The 9,492-nt window shown below is 39.4% G+C and overlaps 1 protein-coding gene across 1 annotated transcript in view; it reads left to right on the top strand.

Moving 5' to 3' along the window:
• Positions 1-659: 659 nt before the first annotated feature.
• tmem121ab (transmembrane protein 121Ab) overlaps positions 660-9,492 on the top strand; it is a 65,541-nt gene continuing 56,708 nt past the window's right edge. The window contains exon 1 of the mRNA XM_084737425.1: positions 660-1,176. The gene's annotated coding sequence lies outside the window, so the exon portion shown is untranslated. The remainder of the gene's footprint in view (positions 1,177-9,492) is intronic.

Below are 9,492 nucleotides of genomic sequence, written 5' to 3'. Positions count from 1 at the left end.
ATCACTAATTCTTATAATGCTGCCATTAAGGGACTACAGCAATTCTTAAATGGCACCCTTCCCAAATTAATTACCACATTAGTTCTTTTCTTTCACAACTAATCCTTCCACCACCAGCATTGTTGCTGACTGCATTTACTGCAGAATATTCTGGAGAAAACTGTTGCTCTCAAAAAACAAAACAAAACAAAAGACAGGGCAGGAGGTGGCTGAAACAGATGGCTGTTCCCTGTACATAAGTAAACTGACCATAAATTCAATTCAATTCCCCAGTGTGCCTGTGTGTGTGTGTGTAAGACAGATAGAGAGAGATGGAGAGAACATGTTCCTCCTCTGTTCATCTTATAGCTTATATATGCAGCAGGGACATAATTTTTCCGGCACAGTCACATTGAATTAAGTATAAAAAAGAACGTTTCTTTATCACATCACTGCCAATAAAGCTAATGCTAAATGATTTCTATTTAACTATTGGCAGTCATTTTCCTCCTGCCTTTTGCAGCCTGTATAGGATCCTGGAAGCTATTGGTTTCCCTCTTGTCACTCCGGCATATTTGAATTGAATAGTGATTGATAGAGCGAGGAGAATAGGAGAGAGAGAGAGCAGCGAGGGAGGGAGAGAGAGCGAGAGAGAGAGAGGTGGTTGAGCCTATCCGGAGGAAGAAGCAACTACAGCGAAGAAGCCTCAGCAGTTAGACACTTGCCAAAAACGGCTCAACACAGCCACTCTCGTTTAGATTTAAACATTTGACATCGCATTTTTGCGCGTGGGGTTGTTGGACACGCGGCTGGGAATGGGATTTTCTTTAACGTAACTTGACGGCGGGCAGCAGTTGTTGGACCGGCGTTTTCTGCGCCTCCCGGCAGCGGATTTTTTTTTACAAAAGCCTCGCTCCGGAGCCTGCAATTAGATCCAGCACCCTGGACAGCGACCGAGCGAATCAGCACAGCGGACGGAGACTCGCCGTTTTTTCAGCACCCTGGACAGCGACTGGACATTTCGGCACTCCTGGACAGCGACTGAGCGTTTCCGCGCCCTAGACGGAGACTAGGAATTTCAGCACCCTGGACAGCGACCGATCACTCGGCGCCCTGGACGGAGAGTGAGGATTTCAGCACCCTGGACGGACGCTAAGGATTTCAGCACCCTGGACAGAGACTAACCAACCACTGGAGGTAAGCCAGCAGAGTTTCAACAGCAGAGTGTCTTTCATGTTAGTCGTGAAAAAGGCGGCTGTAAGAAAAAGAAAAATACTCTTCCACAATATGTTGCTACCAGTTGTCTCAACGCTGCTTCAAAGAGAAGACATTACAGTCTCATGTTGGGGTGAATTTATTTCAATTCAGATGAGTTTTTTTTTTTATCCAGTGAGTCTAGTTTGTGACTCTTCTCCATGTTAAACCTGTATATTTTGGCGCTTTGCAGAAGCAAATAGTGAATCCATGTGGTCTAATGTGGCGGATGCTTTTTAAAGTAGTCCCTAGACGTTGATATTTTTTGTATTATCGTTATCATTCGTGGTGTTGGTGTCGTCCGCCCTCGTCAGTTTTAATGAAGGCAGCTGTTTATTTTGAAGAGTCAGCGCGCCTCCGGTCTACGCGGATAATCAGCCCATCCATGTTCTGACTGAGCCCCCCCCCCCCCCCCCCGCACCACCACCACCACCAAACACACACACACACACACACACACACACACACACACACACACACACACACACACACACACCACCCCCACAGGCACGCAGCCAGCAGCTCGCAGTCACTAAGAAAATATATAACCCTCACGACCCCCTGTGCCTTCTCACCACACCGATATTTCAGACTGTCTCTCCGATAATGAGCACAAGACAGCCGCTCCTCCCTTCTAACCTGTACATTTGTATTATATAAGATCATTTTGCTCTCAATCCAGCTTGATTTCTATGAGTGGGGAGTCTGTGGGTTCAGGGGGGTTTTTTTGTGCTCAATGGCACTTCAGCAGAAAAAAAATGGCTGCTGCTGTATGGACCCTCTTTATTGGTTATTGTGGCACCTGTTTAACCAAGTGAGCCAAAAGTTGATACTGCAACTTTACCCATGATGATGCTAATGTATTGATGTATGATAAATAGCCAGTGGTACAGATGAAGATTATTTTCATTTCTATCTGTTGACCTTTTAGGTGTAGTTAGTCTATAAAATGTCAGAAAATGCTTAAAAATTATCACTGCAAATATGTCTTGTTTCATCCAAGACCACAACCCAAAGATAAGAAATTAATTTACACAATCACTGAGGACTAAAGAAATAACAAATATTCTCCTTCTCCATTCATTGATTAGTTGTCTAATTCATAAAATGTCAGAAAAATGAAGACAACAACCCAAATATATTCAGTTCACCATCACAGAGTAAAGAAACCAGACAATATTCACATTTAAGAAGCTGGAATCAGACAATGTTGACTTTTTTTCTTTAAAAAAAAACCCCAAACTTAATCATTCGAATAGTCAGTGATTCATTCACTGGTTGCCAAATAATTGATTAGTTGTTGCAACTCTATAAATATCTATATGTATTTGACAAGATGGTTTATCCACCATAATGTATTGGAGTAAAAGTTTGATAAATATGTGGCCTATATGCATTTGAAACAATTGACTGGACAAAAATGATTGATCAGTTAATTGTTAGTTGGTAGATGATGAATAGTCAACTATTTTTTAAAAATGAATTAACTGTTTAAGGGACCAGTGTGTGGGATTTAGTCATGAGATAGCAGATTGTAACCAACTCATCTAGTAAGTGTGTAAGAGAACCTATGGCGGGCGCAAAACTCACGAAAAACACAAAAGGCCAAATCTAGAGCCAGTGTTTGGTTTGTCCTATCTGGGTTACTCTTGAAACATGGCAGTGCAACATCTGTGTAGATAAAGACAACTTATTCTGAGGTCACAGAAACATTTTAACTCTTATTTTCAGGTGATTATACACTACTGAAAACAATCTTCCTACATACTTAACATTTTAAGTCATTTTTCAGCCACAACTGCTTTAATTCAACCTAAAGCTGTAATGATTATCGATTAGTTAATTTGTTGATTTGTTCCCAAATATTTTGATCATCCATTAATCATTTCAATGTCGAATATTTCCTGGTTCAAGCTTCTTAAATGTGAGGATTTGCTGTTTTTCTTCCTCATTTATGATAATAAACAGGGTTGGGTAATAATGAATTACATGTAGTCTGGGTTACCTAATCAGATTAGAAAAAAAACTAATTAGCCTCATTTGAAGAATGTGTAATTATATTATACTTACATGGCCAAAGATTATTTGCTTACATTTTTGATTACTTTGTTAAAACATGGAAATGTTCAAAGTGGGAAACGTTTTTTAAACGGCAGTAACAAAAGTGTATTCAAAAAGAAACACCATCCCACATGTACACACAGCAGTTCACCTGCCTTGTAAAGGTAAGTTGATTTAACTTTAGCCAAAATGCTGAATGCAAAATACATTTAATTTGCAGTGAAAATACTTTGAGCTGTTTAAAGAGACAAAAGAATATTTGTGGAAGTCAGTTTCTTGTGTTTGCGTCCATTTCTTTTAGTATAAGGTGCAATTTTTCCAATGTTTGATGTTGAAGTAATCCAGAAGTTATAAAAGTATTGGGTTTTGAACTCTTTGAACTCTCAAAATAAGCAATTTGAAGACATCACTTTGGATTCTGGGAAACTGTGATGAGCATTTTCACTTTTTCTTTTTTGTCTTCTTTTTTTGGGGATATGTTCTGGACTAAATGACTAATAAATTAATCATGAATACAACTGGCAGATTGATTGTTAATGAAAATAATTAATTGTTAGTTGCTTTGCTGCTTTTTGTATTATGTCACTATAGTTCTCAGAATTACATGTAGCTGGAAACTGTAATGGCATTCTTCACTATTTTTTTATATATATTTCATAGACCAAATGCTTTGATTAATCAAGAAAATAATCACCATATTAATCCATAATGAAAATAATCATCAGTTGGAGCCACAGTCATAACCCTAAAGTCTCAAGTGTTGGTAAATGCTGTCACATTCAAGGACTTATTTATTTGACACCCTTGTAATCCCAGCAGCACATTAGCCGTTGCTGGGATTAAACATGTGACCTTTTGGTTACCAGACGGGTGCTTGAAATTGATGTGGCCACCCAGCTTCCGTTTTCTCGTTGGCTTCGTGCGTCACTTGAACTGTCTGCTGCAGCACAAAATAATTAATTCTGAAAATGTAAAGGAAGAAAAATGCCCATGTCAGGCCTGCTTTGAATAAGAGGTGACCCCCATGCTTTTTGCCTACGGCACTTCTAACAGGCTCTGATAGCCCTCAACGCACGCACACACACACACACACACACACACACACACACACACACACACACACACACACACACACAAGCATACGCACACCCTGACTGTGTAAACCCACAGTGATGTAATCCTCGGTTTTTAAAGCCTTGATTTTAATGATGTTCATTAGGATTTTGATTGCAGTGAATGTGTGATAACTCTCTGCTCGGTGTTAAGTGTGTCTGATATGTCGTTCGCAGACTGTGAGTGACAAGAATTTAGTGGGAGGAAGGAAGACGTGTGAATCATAGTGGATATGTTGCCACAGGGCTCTACTCCAGTGTCCTTAAAAGAAAGAACGCACATTTTGATATGCCAGTTTTGCCTCCGGGTTATTAAGCTCTGGACGCTACTGTATAGAAATTGCTGCTCTATATCATGGGGATGATGAAATAAATGCAAATTAATCTTTCATGCTCAATTTATTATCCAATAAACAGACTATGAATTTGAATTTGAATAGTGGCTCTACAGAGGGCAGGCCACACAATTGCCCGTTACCTCTCTCTAAACTGCCTTTGTCTCGTTAGAAATGAAACTCCCAGGGTTGGAGGGTGCAGAAGACACTGGATTCAGAGCATTTATCTGGAGGCATTTCTCATACAATAAAAGAAAGGCCACAGCTATTTGCAGCACAATGGGTTACCTCTTAATAGGGCTGCGACAAATGCTTTTTTTCATAATCGATTCATCTGTGGATTATTTTCTCGATTAAACAATTAGTTGTCCATATAATGTCCAAAAAGTTGTGAAAATGTTTATCACTGTCTCCCAAGATGATGCCATAAAATAAAAATTTTCAGTTGGTTTGCATAGAGAACTAAGGAAACCAGAAAATACTCACATTTAGGAGGTTAGAACTCCTGGAATTACTCAGATCAATCATCACAATACTTGGCAATCACTTCAAAAGTTAATAACTAATCGAGTAGTTCCTGTAGCTCAACTCTATATGAAACATCAGAAAGTAGCAAAAACCCAAGTACAGTTTCCAACTATATATATACTTTTAAACTACCAACATTTCTGATGAAAATTCATCTGTCATGACTCAGACATAATTCATGTAATTGGACAAGATTATATTCACATTACCTTTAGTCACATCCGCTGACTTCCTTCCTCACTCAGACATGTCCAACATATCCGGATTTATCTGGACATATCCTGTGTTTTCCCCGAAGTTATAGCAGCTAACAACTAGCTAGCAACGGGTAGCAGGAAACACACCGTTCCCTTGAATAAAGTGCGTATTTCTCTGGGTTTGACGATTGTTGGGATCATCTGAGATAATTGCACAAACTCAGCAAAATATATAACACGTCTAGTGTTTTTTGTTGTCTAGTGTGACAATGTACTGCAGAAATCTTACAAACTGATTAATCAAATATCCTGCCAAATAATAATTTGCTAGATATTCATCAAACTTATTCTTTAATACATGAGGATTATAAACTTGCAAGTAGTCCATGCAGCAGCATGTCAAAATAGCAGACTATTCTTTTTAATTGTTGACAGCGACAGTATGGGACAGTTTCCAGTTCTACCAGTCTGATCTGATGATAACCAACTGCACCGGCGTTTGTTTTAATGCATCTTCATGGGTCAAAGGGATAAAAAGGACACTCAAAGCACAATAAATTCTGATGTACACTAATATCTGTGAACTACAGTTGGATACAGTAAATGCAACAGCCACCTCACTGACAGTTTTAAGTATAATACAGCCCAAAAATGACAATTACCGACAATATAAACCACAGTGTTCTGAACAGACAGATCACAAAGACAAACGAAAAGTAATATTTGCATTTTGGAACACAAAACAGCAAACTAAAGAGACTAGAAGTTTGTGAAGTTTGTTTATGTGTTCCAGCACAAGAAGGGAAATGTGGGCAGTCACTGCAGCACATGTACCAGAGTACAAGGAACAGCTAAACAGATGGTGCTGCAGAGCTAAGTTGTTAACTAGCTTGTGAAATACATCACTGGAAAGCCTATTTTCCCTTTTCAGTATAATTCTGATATAAGCCTGTCCCTGACTGATTGCTATGTTAGCAAGGTAGCTAGCCAGCCATAGGTCATCAGTGTGGTCAGTAACATAGAAGATTGAAACATAAAGCACAGAGCATTGTTTTGATCTGCTCGCAGTTGCTGCATTATGTTGCAAATACAAACTCAACATTTCTTGTATCCATTTTAAATTAAAATCCCGCTGGTGTTTCAGTGAATAGAGCCCTGACATTTCTTAACAAAACTTTTATTGTGAAACATTTACAGGAACTAGTTGTGGTAAACTTGCTTCTTGCAACTCTAATTCATGGGCTGCCATTATGTTCCACTCAGGAGCAGCTGAGTCATGTACGACACATAGTGGTTAAAGTCGATATTACTGGTCCTGTCCAGTATTTGGCTTAAAGGAGCTTTCATATTTAGCTGATTTTGGTGGCCCCTGTGGAGAAAAGAAGTAGCTTTTCTACAAAATATGAAGTCAAAAATAAAATGACCTAAACACAGGTCTCTTTCTACTTCTTTTCAACTGGGTAATGTACTACTCACTGTAAAACTGGCTGTGAAAATGTAAATACGGGCTCATTTTGTCTGATTTCAAGGAGAATCTGACCCCTGTGGCAGGCATTAAGAACAACTACATAGAGATAACCAGTTAAAAACTCTTCGTGGTAGCTTTAATGTCAAACCTTCTTGAAGATTTTTACATCACCCCAGCCCTATTGATGACTAATCAATTAATGGATTAATCATTGCAGCAGTACCTCTTAACTGGTGCACTGTCTCATTGAAAAACAAGGCGCGGCACACCCCCCGAGGGTCAGCAGTTACGAGCCCTCATTGGCATCCAGGACACAGCCGGTTGATGGACTCCGCTTTAAATTTTTTGCATTACACAGATTGCAAACTGACTTGCTTTTCATGAGTATGCACTTTACGTGCTCATTGCACAGCAGCTCATGTTACTACAGGCCTGGAATTCCATTTATGGGTCTCTTAAAATTCAGGCCCCTGCTAGAAAATGCAATTAAATTCAATATTGCCATAACTACATGACGGGCCGGTGTGAAAGCACAGAGAGCAGGCCGTGGCGGTGAACACCCACTCGCCCTCCTCACTCCACAACCCCCTTTCCCAATCATCCCGGGCCTCGGAAAAAAACCCTCCCCCTTCCCCTCACCCCACCGCAGAGTGAATTGTGGTCAATTTGAATGATCAACCGAAGACAATCTGGGAGGCAATGGCTGTCACAGAGAATATTAGGCCGCAATGAGCTGCACCAATAAAAAATCTGTGTGTCCGGAATAGTCAATGTGATTTTTCACTCCCCGGTGTGTTTCTATAGCTGCCTTTGGCACAGGCAGAAACCAGAGAAATGAGAGTGCTCTGTCTTTGCTGTGCTCGGCTGTACTCCGGGCCAGGTTGTGCCATGCTACGCTAAGCTGCTGTACGGTTCTGTGCTGTGCTGCTGTGCCTCGCTCTATGTCATTAGCTGAAACACAGCTGCTGTTGCATCCGACGCAGTAAGCACTCAGCTCATCTCATCGGTTCTCAGCCACTGGTTTTCCACTCCAGAATCACTGCGCTTCGGAGGGCTATAATCTCCCTGACATAATGGCGTCCACTCCAATCAATAGCCAAATGGCACGGTGAATCAATAGCTACCATACTGTACAATAACGTGGCCTGGGAGTGGCAGAGGGGAAAGCAGCCTGCAGCCATCACATGTTTAACTCTGGAAACTCTTTGAAAATATACTCCTTAATTATGGATCAAAAATACCAACCTTGTTAACGAGCCATGTATTATGGATTGCTGCATGATCTATGCTAATGTAAGCACAGCAGTTGAAAAAAAAAAAAAACTGGCACCACTTTGCTTGGCTCTCTCTCTAATCACTACACATGCAAATACACACACACACACACACACACACAGAGTATATGCACCCAGAAGCACTAAAGTGAAGCCAAAACTGAGACAGAAAACTTTGTATACTTTAAAGTAAAATTCATGATCGGTCAAATAAGATGAGAATGTCGTTTCATTTTATTCATTTGTGACAAAACCATATTTTGAGAGGGTTTTGATTTATACTGTTCAATTATGCTGGGAAAATAGATTTTAAATGCTGGGCTATCAAACCTTGTGACGGGCCAACGTCCTAGTGATTCAATTTTCTACTAAATGTAGATGTCAGCTCAGTCAGATGGAATATCTGATGGAGCTGACGTCTTACAAAATTGACAAGATGTTTTTTTTTGTTTCTTCATTTCACAGCATAGTCACAGCGAGTAGCCATTTTATCTTTTAAGGCTGATCTAAGAGATCTCTTCATGCTAATAGGAGTTCTCTTAATGCTAATACACACAAAAATGCACATTTTTAAACCATAATACTTATTTAGCTTCAATTTAGAAGGGAGCTGACATGTCATTGTTTTGACACATCTGATAGTAATATTATTTCATGAATTTGTTGAAAAATAGAAAGTTTACCAGTGCTTGAGGAGTATTCCCAACTTTTTAAACCAAGAAGTGAAACAGGGGAAGTCAGAGTATAGCTAAATCTTTTTATGACCAATTAAATCACTATAAAAAAAAATCTGGGGCACAACCTTAACCCTTATTGCACCTTTTTATATACGTGTTATCAGTGCCTATTACTGCTGTTAGATTTTGAAGGCTTTTAACAATAATAAAAAAAAATCACTAACTACATATATTTAATTTATAATTCCTTAAAGAATACATTTTCACCAAAAAATTGGAATTAAGTCTTTTTTTTTTTGCAACACATGATTAGTTCCCATTCTTAAGAGATTTATAAAAATCTAAATCTTTTTTTAAAATCCCCCTCCATCCTCCCTCTCTGTGACACATTTCTGCACAAACCAGAGGTTTTAAAGAAATCAGGGAAGAACAGAGTGCTCACACACCCAACCTATTCAATTAAGGATTTGTTGGCATTCCCCGAGGAGCCAGTAAATTCATTGGCTTTTTAAGTGTTAATCAAGCTTTTTATCCAAGCCTAGCTAAAAGAAGTCTGAGAATAAATGGTCATTTTATATGTAAGAAGGCAGTGGGGCAAACATTTGTG

Source organism: Lutjanus erythropterus, chromosome 15, assembly GCF_056507025.1.
Source record: "Lutjanus erythropterus isolate fLutEry1 chromosome 15, fLutEry1.hap2, whole genome shotgun sequence".
In the NCBI taxonomy this organism is placed as follows: Eukaryota; Metazoa; Chordata; class Actinopteri; order Lutjaniformes; family Lutjanidae; genus Lutjanus; species Lutjanus erythropterus.
This window is presented reverse-complemented; position numbering and strand designations above follow the sequence as displayed.